The 17,332-nt window shown below is 40.1% G+C and overlaps 1 protein-coding gene across 6 annotated transcripts in view; it reads left to right on the forward strand.

The window, feature by feature from the left end:
• NBEA (neurobeachin) overlaps positions 1-17,332 on the forward strand; it is an 848,497-nt gene that overhangs the window by 22,438 nt on the left and 808,727 nt on the right. The gene's annotated exons all lie outside the window — the stretch shown is intronic.

Raw genomic sequence — 17,332 nt, forward strand, 5'->3', positions numbered from 1 at the left:
TTAGTCGCTGGAGAGTTAGCAGTGGGAGTCTCTTAGACTCCCAGCATTTTTGAATAACAGCCATATAGCAAAATCTCATAACTTCATACACAATAACAATATACATATTTTGAGATAAAAATGAGTTTCAGCAGATACCTTTCATGTGTTATCTTACATGGCATGCTTTGTATGAAATCTCACTATAATATACAGATTATGAATATGGGGGTTACAGGGTGCTACTTAGAGGTCCAGTGCATATCAGACATTTTTCAATATTGTATGTTTTAAGGCTTTCTTCATAATGTACACTGGAATATATTGACTACATGCTAGAACTGTGGTTCTCAACCAGGGGTACACATACCCCTGCGGGGTACGTAGAGGTCTTCTGGGGCATGCATCAGCTCATCTAGATATGTCTAGTTTTACAACAGGCTACATAAAAGCACTAGCAAACTTAGTACAAACTAAAATTTCATACAGACCGACTTGTTTATACAGCTCTATATATTATACACTGAAATGTAAGTACAATACAAAATAAATTAATTAGAATATAAATATATGGTAAAAATGAGAAAGTAAGCAATTTTTCAGTAATAGTGTGCTATGATACTTTTTTGTGTTTTTATGGCTGATTTTGTAAGCAAGTAGTTTTAAGTGAGGTATGCAAGATAAATCAGGGTCCTAAAAGAGATACAGTAGTCTGAAAAGGTTGAGAACCACTGTGCTAGAATATAGAATAAGATTATAATACCACCACATTGTATTACCCTCTGTAGCAGATGAGTCTGATAGTCGTCTGGCCTAGTGGTCAGGGAGTGGCTCTAACATTTTCTGGCCTGATTGTTCTACAGGGGCCCCAGCTGAATTGTGTGCAGTGGGTCTCCATTCCTCTTGAAGGAGGTAGGGAGCTCTGAGCCCTCCCAGTGTACTGGGTCCCAATCCAGGGCTCTAGAGGGGCATTACAGTATCTGGACTACTTGCTGGTATATCCCAAGTTATGCTGCTTCCTACCAGGCTGTGGCTTCTCTGTATGGGGTGTAGTTGCACTCTCCGGAGTATCTGTTTTAATCTGTTAGTAGGACAATGCCCTGTTCTTTTCAGTCTCTTGCGAGTTTCCATTGCCTAAAGAGTGTGAATGGGGGAGAATCTGGATCACTGCTTCCAGAGTAGTCTTACGAATGCCTCAGCTACTCCTCTCAAAGTTGTAGGCATCCGCCTCATTTCCTGGTATACTTTCCCTGACCCCTGGGCTATTCTAGAGGCCTTTTAAACTATCCCTCCATCTGGAGCATGCCCTGCAGCTGCTGAGGGATGGGGCTTTCCTAGCCCAGTACTGCTCTGTCTTGTCTTGGTTTAATGTGGGTCTCCAGTAAAGCAACATGAGGAAGAGAAATATGTAAAGAAAATGGAGAAAATATTATTATAAATGCATATAAACAGGCAGGGAGACTCAGGAACATGTAGTACCTGAAATACTGCAAACTCATTTTTAAAAATTAACTAGATCAATATATTCATAGATTAATGTCAGAAAGGACCATAATGTTCATGAAGTCTGACCTCCTGCATAACAGTCAATACAGCTTCCTATATATTTAGTGAATACTGTTGAACCCAATAATTTGTAGTTGAACTAGATCATTAGTAACATTTTAAAAAGCACTGTAGCCCAATTTTTAAAAGTGACTTAAGTGCTTAGAAACCTAAGTGCGTGTCTACCTCACAGAACCTTGGGTGGTATAGCCATGCCAGCGGAGCCCCCCTACTGTAGATACAGTGTAAGATGGCAGAAGGAGTTCTTCTGCTGGTTTAGCTACATCACCTCCACAAACACCGCCACTTATGCTGACAGCACTCTTCTGTTACCATCATTACATCTACACTGCGGGGCAGGGGGTTGGTGGCATAGCTATTTTGGGCTGGCATGTGATAATTTTTTCCCCACACTCCCAGCTGATATAGCTATGCTGGCAAAACTTTTGTAGTACAACTAAGGCTTAAGTCCCCTTTTGAAAATTTTACCTCATGTGTTAGGCAACCAATCTCAAAGCTATCGTTTGGCATCTTTAAATGATTGCTTAGTTTAGTAAACTGTTCTGACTGTTAACTACTCTGTCAAAAAATTACACTTTATTTTCAGTTTGAATTTGTTGTTGGTAATACACTTTAAATAGCTTTCATTTAGTTTTTGAAACTCTTGTGTAAAAGACTGTAAATTGTATTGGTGGTCTACAGTCTATCCTGTGTTCTTACTTGCACTAAGGAGGCTGTCATAAGAGCTCAGCTATAGTACCTTATTCAAATATAGCTGTGAGCTCCAGGAATATTTTCCTGGGGGAATATAAATCTAAAAGCTACTGCAACATCAAGTGGGAATTGTTTTATGTAATAAAGGCATAAGACCTTTAGAAAACTTATCTTAAAGAAATAGCCTTCATAATTATTTTATCTAATTTTCCTGAAGACACTCAGGTTTGTTTTGTAGAAAAGAATCCTCAGAAGATCGAGAAGTGTCCTGTCTTCATTTGAATATAGAAATAGATTGAACTTTGAGTGTTGGAATTATTATTATTTATGCACAGTATTACCGCAACAGTAATTTAACCATAAATTCCTTTATTAAAATGAAAGGTGAAATGATATTTGTACAATTGCTCTAAACGTGCCCCAAAGCCTAAGTAGGAAGTAATGTATAGCTTCTAGCCCACTGAGGTTGGTGCACTCACCTAGGATGTGAGAGACTCAGCTTAATTTTCTGCCTCAGAAAGAGGGGGAGGAAGGGTCTGAATGGGGCTCTGCCACATCCTGGGTGAATGTTAACCATTGGGTTTGTTGACCTGAATTTATGGGGCTAATTTATTACAGCTTGCCAATGATCTGACCAGAAGATATTTCATTTCTTGTCGCAGTTCAGGCAACAGGATTAGAAAACAGAGTTCTATGTGGTGGGTGGACTCTTGGGGTGTGTGGCAAGGACTTTTATACTGAGGACAGTACCAAAATTTCAAGATCTTTATTAAAACGAATGAAAGGATAATCAGAGAGAGAAAATACAGTATCACAAAGACTTAATATAATTCTGTTGTCCCTGATGGTAACATTTCTATTCTAAAGGACTATTTAAACTAGCATACTCCCACCCTTCCCTGGAGACGTGGTAGTAGGAGATAGAGGACCGGCCTTGTCTCTGGCATGCCCAATGAATTTGATGGTCTAGGTTCCCCAAGTTGGTAGAGATCAGGTTCGAATGTTGAGTAGCTAAGCTATATTGCCAAAGCTGAACTGATCGCTTAACAGAAGATAGAAAGAGCAACCCCTCTACCTGGTTGGTTGTTTGCCCTTTTATAGGGTCCTGGCAATGCTCTGAATATTCATATCAGTGCCCACCCTACCATGCCTAAATCTTACTTCCTCACCCATATAAATCTTCTTCTTTAGGCTAACATATTATGACACATATTCATAAGTGTTAATATCAATTATCTTATCCCTGAAACCATTACCTTTGGCCTAAATCATGACTTCCCATGTTCTGCTGTGTACCCTGTGGTTACTGGTCTGTTCCAGATTCATGATAAACACATTAGGTTCTCTGTTTGGTTCCCCATTCAGTTCCCCAAAGACAAAGGGGTAACTGGTAGGCCATTTATCTATGCCAAAGGTTACAAACACTTATGCTAACTTGCTCTAGCTTAATCATACAGGATACAGGCCTGTAGGTTGCTTATATTACAGTCAACTAATATGAGTAGTATATACTGGAATTCAGTATAAACAAAACCCTAAGAAAATAACAATATCAATCAAACCAATGAAGAAAACATATTATGCAATATAGCAAGCTAACCTCATGGGCTACAGGTTAAAAGTGATAAAGTGGCACCATCCTCCTGCTTTGGCTGATTTTACTACATTTGTTACATTTACAGTAACAAAACATTTGATCAAAATACTTATAAAAAGGCTAACCATAGGGGTGCTTAGAACCATGTTGGTCGGATCCAAATTGGTCAGGCTGGTGTTAGCAATGAACCCTTTTAATAAACAAGTGATGTCATTGCCTGTTAACTTAGCTAAAAAACAAGTTTTGGCTTGTTTGGGATCATTGCTGGTTCAGTGTCCACAATCCTTTCTTCTTAACCAGCCCTGATAATTGGGACTGCTTCTTCCTTCTATCTCAGCAGTTACCTTTCAGGTCCAGCTTTTCCAATTAAGCCATATTCTTTCAAAGCCTTTCCATGACACCTAACAAAACCTGCACTTTACACACAAACTACAAAGTGTGTTTTTTTCATTAAACTATGCTAATGTAACCCTTTTCTTTCCTACATTGAGTGATGTACTACTTTCCTAACTGCTGATATCATCCTTACTTTGTATTTAAAAGGATTACAAATTCATATAAATTATTTATGGTATGTACTGTACTGTGTGGTTATATACAGACATGATTTTTTTAAAAGTGGGGAATTTTTTCATTGGTATGAAATGTTACCCGTAGTAGTTTGAAGTCTCTAGCAATAGACTCTCTTACAAGCAGTGCTAGGTTTGACCATCTGCCCCTTAGGCTTTGGCATGGGACTCCAAAAGTCAGTGTTTGAAAAAGCAATTTCCTGTAAAAAAATAAAAGAAAATTAATCATCTTTTCATCTGACTGTGGACAAGCACATTAATTTGACCAAAAAAGAGTACTTGTGGCACCTTAGAAACTAACAAATTTATTTGGGCATAAGCTTTCGTGGGCTATCTCTAGCATAGTGGTTTTCAAACCTGGGGTATGCGGGCTTTTGTCAGGAGGTTCATGAGAAAAATCCTGTAATGGTGGACAACGCATCATGCTTTCCCCTTCAGACCTTTTTTTCTCCCCTGTTTTTATAGGCATATTATGACGTTATCTGAGATGTGGGTTTGTGGTAGACTGTTATTTGCAAAGGGGTATGCAGCCTAAAATATTTGAAAACCACTGGTCTAGCAGAGGGGGCCGCCTACCTTTTATGACTTAAATAAGATAGAATTTGACACAGGAACAATCTTGTCAAGACTTTCTTGCTCCGCTTTTAGTGTAACTGTACACCTATTTACTATGGAGTCCTATATGCTCTCAAGTAGAGATGTTTAAATTGCTCTAATGTTGCTCTTTATTTCCTTGTTCTTTCCCCAGGGAGGATTGCTATAACAGTGATTTACATCACTGATTTTTTTTTTACCATGATTTAAATCAGCAAGCAGGAAACCTTGATTCAAATCAATAATTTGAATATTGTGTTTTGCAATTTTTAGATATTTTCCTAAAGAGAGTCACTCTCATGGGTTGGTATAATTATTAAAACATGTTGAAAGGGGAGGATGCAAAGGAAGGAGGATATGTGGGTGCTGAGTCTGGCTCCAACTCTTAAGCCAAAGAATTAGCACCCTCCAGCACTGATTGGAAGCTCCACGTAGGACTCCTTTTGAAACTACCAACACACTTGAGGCAGAATCTGCTGACCACCACACCCTTGGCTGTTATGGGTCTGTTGGTCTTGCTCTCTGGGACTCTGAACTCCTGGAGGGCCTGAAACTTTTACTCACCAAAGGATAGTTTTATTTTGCCCTAACTGCAGTCTCCTCTCCTATCGCTCCTGGTTCTCCTGGGGGACATTTCAGCCCTGGAAGAAACCACGTCAGGAAGAAGGGAATTCACTCTACCTTGTCCACTAGCTAGAGATGCTGGTACCGCTGGTAGAACATAAATTTGCCTTCTTGTAGGCTGAGTCCAACATTCTAGATGAGTCCTTGCCTTCTTGTGGGGAGGCAAGCTCAGAGCAAATCTCTGGAAGCTCTTGGAGTTGTCATCCTCCCAGATAGGACTACCCAAGAACCTGATGGTACCCAGTGCCTTGGGACTCTTCTCAACCAGTTGACCCTTCATACTGGCCCTAGTTGGGTCCATGGAACTGGTATATTAAACACCCTGGATCTGTACTGGGATTGTCTCTCTCCTCTTGGCAGAAACCAACAGACTCAGTCAAAATATACAGAGGAAGTCAAACTGGATCTACTGTTACTGACTGTTCCAACGGCCAGATTCTTTCTCACCCAATGATGCGATCACATCATTAATGCTATCCCTGCCTGATGACGACAAACAATACCAGGAGCTCTTGCAGAGATTGTCAACCAAGCTCCAGATCTCTCTCGAGGAAGTCCATGGTATGCATCAGAAACCCCCAGACATCTTACAACCAATGTTCCCTGTAATTTTTCCCAGATGTGTGCGGAATGAATTTTGTTATGTGCAACACCAATATTGAGGTGATGTGTGCCACTAGTAGAAACAAAAAATCTATATATAACATATATTTTTTTAAAAGTTACCATAGATATGGAAGGAAACCATTTTGAAGCACTTAGAGGAGAGGAAAGGTGATCAGGAACAGTCAACGTGGATTTACCAAGGGAAAGTCATGCCTAACCAACCTGATTGGCTTCTCTGAGATAACTGGCTCTGTGGATATGGGGAAAGTAGTGAACATGATATATCTTGACTTTAGCAAAGCTTTTGATACGGTCTCCCACAATATTCTTACGAGCAAGTTAAAAGAAGTATGGATTGGATGAATGGACTATAAAGTGGATAGAAAGCTGGCTAGATTGTTGGGCCCAATGGGTAGTGATCAACAGCTTGATGTCTAGTTGGCAGTTGCTATCAAGCGGAATGCCGCAGGGGTTGGTCCTGGGGCCCGTTTTGTTCAACGTTTTTGTTAATGATCTAGATGATGGGATAGATCGCAGATGACAGTAAGCTGTGGAGAGGGGGTTCAGAGTGACCTAGACAAATTGGAGGATTGGGCCAAAAGAAATCTGATGAGGTTCAACAAGGATAAGTGCAGAGTCCTGTACTTAAGACAGAAGAATCCCATGTTCTGCTACAGGCTGGGGACTGACTGGCTAAGCAGCAGTTCTGCGGAAAAGGACCTGGAGATTATAGTGGATGAGAAGCTGGATATGAATCAGCAGTGTGCCCTTGTTGCCAAGAAGGCTAACCCCATATTGGGCTGCATTAGTAGGAGCATTGCCAGCAGATTGAGGGAAGTGATTATTTCCCTCTATTTGGCACTGGTGAGGCCACATATGGAGTACTGCATCCAGTTTTGGACCCCCCACCACATAAAGGATGTGGACAAATTGGAGCGAGTCCATCAGAAGGCAATGAAAATGATCAGGGGCCTGGGGCACATGACTTATGAGGAGAGGCTGAGGGAACTGGGCTTGTTTAGTCTGCAGAAGAGAAGGGTGAAGGGGATTTGATAGCAGCCTTCAACTACCTGAAGGGGGGTTCGAAAGAAGATGGAGCTTGGCTGTTCTCAGTGGTGGCAGATGACGGAACAAGGAGCAATGTTCTCAAGTTGCGGTGCGGGAGGTCTAGGTTGGATATTAGGAAACACTATTTCACAAGGAGGGTGGTGAAGCACTGGAATGGGTTACTAGGGAGGTGATTGGATCTCCATCCTTAGAGGTTTTTAAGGTCAAGCATGACAAAGCCCTGACTGAGATGATTTAGTTGGGGATTGGTCCTGCATTGAGCAGGGGTTTGGACTAAATGACTTCCTGAAGTCTCTTCGAACCCTAATCTTCTATGAGTCTATGAGGAAAGAGGATATTAAAACAAGGGATAATTAACAAGATGGACTACTTAAGATATTTATTTAGTGTGGACCTGAACCATAATCCCTGCCCCCATAAATTCCAAAATGTTTCTTTTTCAGTAATGCTGCTCTGAGGTGTCTGGATACTCAAAATACATGCTAATGATGCTGCATCCTCAAGTGCTAGGGCTAAAAGTAAAGGGAAACTGTGCTTTATACCAGCAATTAAAAAATAGTTCATAGAAACTGTAAATTCCTTGCATTACAAACTTTTATGATAAGAGCAATATTAAAATAAGACATTTTTACGTTTTGATGACTGAGTTTTTTGAGTTGTTTTACTGCAAGTTGTACATGTTTTCAACATTCAGACTGGCAGTTAATGCCAGCCATTTCTCATCACTAAAATATTTTAGCAATCTTCCTCCTTTGTTCCCACCCTCCAACACTCGAATACCATTCACTACACTGTAAAACAGCAAGATTTTTGTAAATGCTTTAGAAGTTTGACATTACTTGACTTTTAAACTTTTAGGCAAAATGGTATACACTTAAAACAAAAGCCATGTAAAAGAAATAAACTAGTTAGAGAATGTTACTTAAAATGCTTAACTTTTAAAGCAAAGAGGGGGAGAGGCAGGTGGGGTGAGGGTGGGAAGAGAAGCATCTCCCTGCCATAGACCTGCACTCCCTGCGGTCCCCCAAAATATCATGCAGGACTTGTCCTTTGAGTCTGATCTCTTTAATGAGAAAAGTGAGTTACACTTGTTTAAGGACTCCAGGACAACCCTTTGCTTTCAGGGCATTTATACTCTCCTCTCCTCTCCCCTCCCTCTCCCCTCCCTCTCCCCAAGAGAAAACACAAGCAGGTTTATAAACCTGAACTTCCACTCAAGTGCCAGTGTGTATAAAGAGCTAGGCATGTGGCTTACTTGACTTAACCCCATCCACCACCCAGGAGTTTCTTTTGTTGGGATGCTCAAGAACTACATGTTTCTATCGATGCCATTCCTCACTGCCTCCCAGCTTTCGGTGGCTACCTCACCCACTTTTCTCACAACTGGAGGACAATAGCATTGGATAAATGGGTATTAGAGATTGCCACTCTGGCTACACAAGCAAGTTCACCTCCCTCCCATCCATAAAGCCCCTTCCTGGCCCCTTTTCAATGAGGGGAAATCCTCCATCAGGAGATGGACTCTTTCCTCCAGCGAGGATCTATAAAACAAGTGTAACCTCTCAACATCAAGGGAAAGGGGTCTACTTCCTGTATTTCATTGTTCTCAAGAAAATTGATGTTGGAGACCAATTCTTGATATACAGTAGCTAAATGTTCTTATCCACAAATCAAAATTCCTCATGGTCACGCTGGCATTGATAATCCTGTTGGGTGACAAATGAGATCCACTCCAATATAGGCTTAAACAGTTCATTGTAGCCTTTATTTTGTATGTTTTTAAGGGCATTACTGTTACCACCTATGAATTACACATGCATGCAAAAACAGATAAGGGAAGAAGGATAATTAGCCAAGTTTCCTGGGGACAGGATGACTTTTTATCTTCTGGTCTTTGTTCTTCCTCTATTCTCCACTGTTTGTGGAAAATTACAGGCACAAGATGGAATCCAGGGACACATGAGCCCATCACATGTCCTTACATGGCTTTGATGATTCTCAGGAGCAGCTATTGCTCACTTGGGTGTGCAGACTTGCTGGGTGGAGTGAGTTTCTTCTATGGCCCATTGTGAGAGTTACTTGTCTTTAATGGGTCATCAGTAAGGTTACAGTTTAGTCATCACGGTCGTGGAAGTCACAGAATCCGATATTTCCAGTGACCTCCATGACTTTAGCTTGATGTGGACAGGAGCTTCAGGGTCCCCTGCCTCTAGCAGGGGCAGGGATCTGCAGGGTACCCACGGTGCTTCTGGCGGCCCCCTGGAGTTCCAAGCTGCTGTGGGTGGCGAGGTACCCTGCAGCTCCCAGCCACTGCAGAACCCTGCAGCTCCCAGCCACCGCAGGTGGCGGCGGGAACCCCATGGTCCCCAGTTGCTGCAGGCATCTTGTAGCCCCTGCAGCTGCCCCGCTTCAGGCACTGTTGGGACCTGCAGATCCCCATTTTGTTAGGTATATTTTTAGTAAAAGTCATGGACAGGTCAGGACTTCCATGAATTTTTCTGTTTTGTCCGGGACTTTTACTAAATATTCATGACAAAATCTTAGTCATCAGCACAAAGCGGTCTGGCTTCAATGTAGATTTTATCTGGTGGGTGTTACCCCAAGAACAAACATATTTGGGATACAGATCTATAGCCAATATTCATAACTTCAGGTACAAAAATGATACATATACACAGAATAATCATAAATAGCAAATCAAACTTTTTCCATTGAAACCTGACATTTACTTTGTACAAGTTTTGTAGCAATAGCCATTATCCAGTGTCAATATTAATGATACAGCATCACACCTGGGACCAACACAAGTACAACACTGCATTAGGGATGTAAATATCTGTTTAAAAGTTAACCATTTAAACAACTAAAATTGTCGTTTAATCTGTTAACCAATTAAAGGGACAGGGGCTGGGGCAGCTGGGGCTGCGGCTGCTTCTGCCGGCTGGCCTGGGGCTGGGGATTAATGGTTAGGTGGGTTAACTGGTAAGACTAATTTTTACCGGTTAAATGTTTAACACTGCATTCAATAACTAACCTAAATTAATATATTTTTGCTTATTGTACTAAACTTATTTTTATCTGTCTACTTCTGTCATCTATTCTCTGCTGTTAATCCCACTGGCTCCATCCAATTGTTTGTTTTACTCATCTGTTTTTCTGGCCAGCAGTTTTTGCTTGTTAGCTAGTCGGGGGGGAAGGGGAGCACACATGAGCTTAACAGTTCCCTCATGACACTCTATCACCCTGCTATTTATACAGATCAAAGGCTTACAAGTAAGAGAGACAAACCAGGTATAATGGTTTACACTACCCTGGAGCTGTTTCAGCTAAATTTTGGAATACATCAGCAGACACACAAAAGCAAAGAATTTCTTCCCATTTTCCTATGTTTTCTTGAGTTGAGTAACCCCATTGTTGACTTCTGCTCTCACTGTGATCTCTGTTGCTGATGACTCACAGCTGTTGACATTAATGTTGCACTGCTTCAAGTTCTGCTTGAGTGTGTTCCTGAAGCATTTTTTCTGGTCATATCATGTGGTTACTGTTCACCGTACAGGAACTGCTTTGGCATTCTGGCGTCATCCATCCTCAACACATGATCACCCAGCATAACTGTGATGTGATGCTCATGGCTTCAATCCCTGTGGAGTGGCTGCATTCCAGAACATCATTATTGGTAACCTTATCCTGCCATTTGATGTCAAGTATGGCACACAGATGTAATAAATAGAACTCATCTAGAAGCTTGATTTGATGCATGTAGCAGGTCCAGGTCTCGTACCTATACAAAAATTGGACAGCATAACCTCTTCATAGATTTTTAGCTTTGAAGCTTAATACCATGTTGGTGCCAGACTCTGCCTGATAGTCTGCCAAATGATGAACTAGCTGTGTTGATGCGACTTGTCAGTTCTTTGTCTATATTATCATCATTCGACATGTACTGCCAAAATAACAGCAATCTATAATAGCATTCAGCTGCCTGTTGCTGATGGTGACTTTTGGTTTTGTGTTTGGTTTCCCTGACACAGGTTGATAAGCGAGTTCTGTCTTTGTTTCTGGTGATTGTCAGCCCATACCGTTTTGCAGACTGAATCTGTCTGTAATCAGTTGTATCTCTTCTTGAGTTTATGCCTCTAGAGCAGTCTCTGGCATATAGTAGATCATGAACAATTGCCTCAGTGGCCTTCGTGGAAGATTGTAGCCTGTTCAGGTTCAATAATTTTCCAGAGGATCTTGATACTGTCATTCAGGTCTCTTCTAGAATCATTGAACATTGCTGCATAGAAAAGACTGAACAGGATTGGCCCAGTTATGCAGCCCTGCTTTAACACCTTTAGTGATGATAAATGGGTCAAACAGAACACCATCTACACAGACTTGTGTGAACATTTCATCCTGAAACAGCTTAATTTTTCTGGACAACCAAACTTGCATAATAGCTGACAAAGTCCAGGTCTGCTGACTAGTCAAGTGCTTTCACCAGGCTGATGAAGACAATGTATAGGTTCTGTGGTTGTTCTCTGCATTTCTCCTGCATCTGATGAGCTACAAATTTCATGTCTGCTGTTCCTCCCATTGTCCTGAAACTTCACTGCTACTTTGATAGTATTGTGATTAGCATTTTGTGTAGCAGACTGAGAACTCTCTCCAGAATCTGTACAGTGATGGAGAGTAACGAGATCATAATAGTTACCACAGTTGGACTCTTCACCTTTCCTCTTGTATATGGTGACAATGGTAGTGTCTTTGAAGTTTTGCAGTACATCTTCAGTATTCCATCTCGTGCTCTCGAGAGGGAGAGGGAAAGGCGTTCGGTTGCTTCAGCAAGATCTCACCTCCATACATGAATGTCTGCAAGAATACCATCACGTGCATCATTGCAGTGCTGACTTTGTCAAGGGATGAGGCTACATTCATGTTGGCTGATCCACTACTCTTATTATTGTCTCATCTATGATGTTGAGGCTGAGTTCAGAAGATCTCTAAAATGCTGTCGCCACCCTTGAAGGATTTCTTCTTTGTCAGTGATCAGTGTTGGGCAATTTGCACTGTTCAAAGGCACTGTAGTGGTGTATGTGTACATCTTTCAAAGCGGCATAGAAGTCTTTGGTCTCATGTCTGTTGGCATAGCCCTGGACTTCCTCTGCCTTGGCATTCTACCATTGATTCTGCATGTCTCTAAGTTTAGATGTCATGACACAGATTCCTTTGTTGTTGCATCCCATGTCCCTGTCGGCACAGTAAGAATTTGACAGTGTATCTCATGTTTTCTTTTTAGTGAGTAGCTGCTGGATTTCTGGGTCATTCTTGTTGAACCAATCTTGGTGACATTGTTGTGCTGTACCCGAGGTGATGAGGGCAGCTTGATATATAATATCAGAGTCCCCCACTCGCTATTTACATTATCACTACTAGTCAAGTCAGCAGGATCAGGCAGAGCTGCTGATTTTCATTAAAATGAAAATAAAACTGTTTCAATAAAAAAACATTTATCCATCTTGTTTCCCTTACATTCAAGGATAGTAGTCTTAAATAAATTAAATGATATTTTTCACAGTATCCATACTCGGAATGTTAGAAGGCAGAATTGGAATATTTGTGTTTTTCCCCTTAAACATGAATTTAATTCAAAATCAGAGTTTATGCCAATAAAATGCAGGCTGCTGCAGAAGGAACAATAGTGACTTCTGTGGAATATCAGTGCAGCAGTGAGAGGCAGGCATGTCATGGAGGATCAAGCTGATGTTTCCTGAGGGGGGGATCAGTCTGTCTACCACTTGCCATATTTGCTTTTCTTTGAGATCATCTATTATCTGCTTCCTCCCACCATTTAAAAAAAAATTGCTGCAGTAGATCCAGATTGTGTATACCTCCGTGTTTATCTTGTTCTTGTGTGACAACTACTTGTCTTTCTGCCCACTACGTCCTGGGCTCTTATTCACCTTTGTGATTAAATTTGTCCCCAATTCAATTTTGTGATGTAGTTGTCTATTTCTGGTCTTTGTAGGTATAGCACCTTATAATGTGAACTGCTTTTTCATGCGCCTGATATGGTATAACTAAAACCTTCTGCCAGAAGTATCTGTGGTCTATTTCCTTATAGTTGGGTGTGTTTTTTACATCAATTAGAACAACAGTAGTCACATAGGACAAATGTCTCTGTGCTTACACGAAGATCTAGCAGAGAGATCACTTGTAGTATTGTACAGGGAATTCTAAACAGTTTTTATATCCAAAACCCAGGCAGCTGTAGGGTTGACATGTAAGTTAGTCCTGAGCCATCATAACTAATGGGCGTTTCAGTCAGGAAACAGCTCTCACAATATAGATATTGAGGACATGATTTTCTGTTGAGAATATCAGAACAGCTGGTTAAAGGAGTGTGCCACGGTTAGTCCATCTTTAAAGTGGATCAGAAATTAAAAAATAGTTCCATTGATGACATAAGGAAAATGGTTTTTTGTTTTGTTTTGTTTTTTTGGCCTTGTTGAACTACATGTAGTATTGTGTGGTGGCAGAGGATTACTATGAGAACTACCTATACCAGATTTAATGGGGCGGTGTGTTGACACATGCCTCCTATCCCCTTTTCTACAAAAGTAAATAAAGGACTCAGTGCCCAGTGAGGAGTGAGTGCATGGATGTGGTGGTTGACTGGGGGAAGGAGGGACACGGTGTGCATAAGTGGATTCATGAAAGAATAATTGAGAGGGATGAATAAGTATAGATGTTTCAGTGGCAGTGGTTGAGAGCAGGGTGTGGAGGAAGAAAGAAGAGATTGAAGAGAATGGAGGTAAGGTGAGATTTGGTGGCTGAGTGCGGGGGAAAAAAGAATGAGGGCCACACTGGGAATTGGAAAGGAGGAGAAGATAAGAAAGATCATCCACAATAAGGACTAGTTCTCATGAAAACATGGAAGCTCCAGAGGGAGAAACCACAAGGAGAGATGGAAAAGAACAGAAGAGGCTAGAGGGAGAGAAGGAGAAATTAGTATGAAGGAAAATAAATATGAAGGGACACAGGATGAGAAAGAAGCTCCCCACAATGTCTTGGTAGTGGGGGGAGGGAACCAAAAGAAAGGGAGACAGAATGTTACAATAAATGAAAATGAACAAAGTTTGATTTTTAATTAAGATTAGGTCTCTTAAGCAACGAACAATACTGCTGCTCCGTTTACCAGAATTGTGTGCGTAAATTATGCAAACTCGGACTATTAAGTAGAGTTAGGGGTTGAATGTTATTGACTGTTGAAGCCATTATCCAGGAATACTTGTGCCTACTTCCCCCAAATACATGAAGGTCATTTGAGAGGGAATGATGTCTGAGTTGCTTCTACAGCTGCATGAAAGAACTGTTACTGCAGACATGGCTGAGGTGGGAGCTTCAGCTTCTTGACTGTTCTGGTCTATGCTTCCAGAGCCTATGCTTCAATCTATCTGGCTCTAGCATAGTTCTGTAGTCATTTTTGTTTTTCCACATGCTAGCCTTATCATGAGGACCCCTCTTCAAGTTCATGTGCCCACTGAGCACTTATTTTCCAGTCCACCCCAAACTTCCCTGTTGTCTCCTTTGTAAACATTGGAGGACTTGTGGCACCTTAGAGACTAACCAATTTATTAGAGCATGAGCTTTCGTGAGCTACAGCTCACTTCCTCAGATGCATATCGTGGAAACTGCAGCAGGCTTTATATATACACAGAGAATATGAAACAATACCTATTCCCACCAGCAGGAGAGTGAATTTGTGTGGGGGGGTGGAGGGTGAGAAAACCTGGATTTGTGCTGGAAATCACTTTAGATAAGCTATTAGCAGCAGGACAGTGGGGTGGGAATAGGTATTGTTTCATATTCTCTGTGTATATATAAAGCCTGCTGCAGTTTCCACGATATGCATCTGAGGAAGTGAGCTGTAGCTCACGAAAGCTCATGCTCTAATAAATTGGTTAGTCTCTAAGGTGCCACAAGTCCTCCTTTTCTTTTTGCGAATACAGACTAACACGGCTGTTACTCTGAAATTTGTAAACATTAATACCAAATAGCTCCAATCCAGTTTGAGTCTCTGTGGAAACTTTCCTGTGTAGGTCAGTAGAATATAGAAAACTCTACTCAAGATTTTTGTTTATAGAAGAGAGATTGAAATGTTATGCAATTATAAATCAAGAGCTCTTTCATAAAACTTCATACAGAAGTTTCTGTATGCTTCATTAGTATATCATTTTGATTTTTTTTACTCTTAAGAGAATCTGTGCAAAGTGTCAGATAAAATAACCTATAAAAAGAAGTTAATGTGATACCGCTTTGACACTAATGATGGTGATTCAATTCTTTTCGCTTAATTTTAGTATGTAAAAGTTGAAACCAGTCTTGAAACTGAAGTACAAAATACTTAAATTCAAAATGCAGGAGTTGAGCTAATGGTCACTTTCCATCCAAATGACTAACGTAGAAAAGTTTGTCCTCTTTACCCAGCAATTCATGACTGGAAATAATCAGATTAATTCACAGTCTATGGTTACTCCCTCTATTCCTTTAAGAAATTGTTTTATTTATAAATGTGAAATGTTTTTTTAAAAGAAGTTTCTACAACATTCTTAAGGGTATTATGTTTAATAAAAATTTTATACACTGTTTTGTGTGTTTTTAAATTCCAGTTATCATCCCAGGGTAGCTTGATACAAATCATGACCAAACATTAATTATCTAGTAAATAAACAACATCGGTTACCATTTTCTAAGATACTAAAATGTACAATTGTTAGGAATCTGAACATATTAAGCTATGTAATTGCTTAAATAAGTGTATATCATGATAGTGTACCCTCCTTGGCAGCAAAAAGATATACCAAATCTAGTGTAAAGGCTCTATTTAGCTGTAAACCAACATGTGTTAATGTTTATATAAAGCGAGAATTCCATTTGTTTTTTAATTGGGTTCTAAAGAAAGGTGTAAAGTTGATTAAAACTAATGATTTAAATCTAGGCTTTCCACTTGGTGATTTAAGTTACCTTGATTTAAGTCAGTCAACCCTACTCAGAGGTGTTGAGGATATAGGAGGAGAAAATGTATAGGTGAGACAGGGTTGTGAAGGGCTTTAATCTTTTATCTCTGCTGTTATTAGCAAAATAACATCTGCCTACAATATTGTGGCTGCCCAGCACTACCCTGTATTATACTATAATCAGTGTATTTCCTCGTGATATCTAGGCTAAAAGCCAGATTGACAGTGATCAAGGAAATCTGAGGTTCACATAAAATGAAATTAGGGCTGTCAATTAACCACAGTTAACTCATGTGATTAACTCCAAAAATTAATTGATTAAAAATTATCGGTCATTAATCGCACTGAACAATAAAATGCCAATTAAAATTTATTAAATACTTTGGGATGTTTTTCTAAATTTTTAAAATATATTGATTTCAATTACAACACAGAATACAAACTGTACACTGCTCATTTTATATTATTTTTATTACAAATATTTGCTCTATAAAAATAAAAGAAATAGTACATTTCAATTCACCTCATACAAGTACTGTAGTACAATCTCTTTATCATGGAAGTGCAACTTACAAATGTAGATTTTTTTTGTTACATAACTACACTCAAAATCAAAACAATGTAAAACTTTAGCGCCAACAAGTCCACTCAGTCCTACGTCTTGTTCAGCCAATCGTTAAGACAAACAAGTTTGTCTACATTTACGGGAGATAATGCCCTCTTCATATTTACAATGTCGCCTGAACGTGAGAACAGGCGTTCACATTACACTTTTGTAGTTGGCATTGCAAGGTATTTACGTGCCAGATATGCTAAACATTTGTGTGCCCCTTTATGCTTTGGACACCATTCCAGAGGACATGCTGATAATGCTTGTTTTTTTAAAAAAAAAAGCATTAATTAAATTTGTGACTGAACTCTTTGGAGAAGAATTGTCTCTCCTGTTCTGTTTTACCTGCATTCTGCCATATATTTCCTGTTATAGCAGTCTCCCATGATGACCCAGCACATGTCGTTCATTTTAAGAACACTTT

The sequence above is a fragment of the Lepidochelys kempii genome, chromosome 1, assembly GCF_965140285.1.
Source record: "Lepidochelys kempii isolate rLepKem1 chromosome 1, rLepKem1.hap1, whole genome shotgun sequence".
Lineage (NCBI taxonomy): Eukaryota > Metazoa > Chordata > Testudines > Cheloniidae > Lepidochelys > Lepidochelys kempii.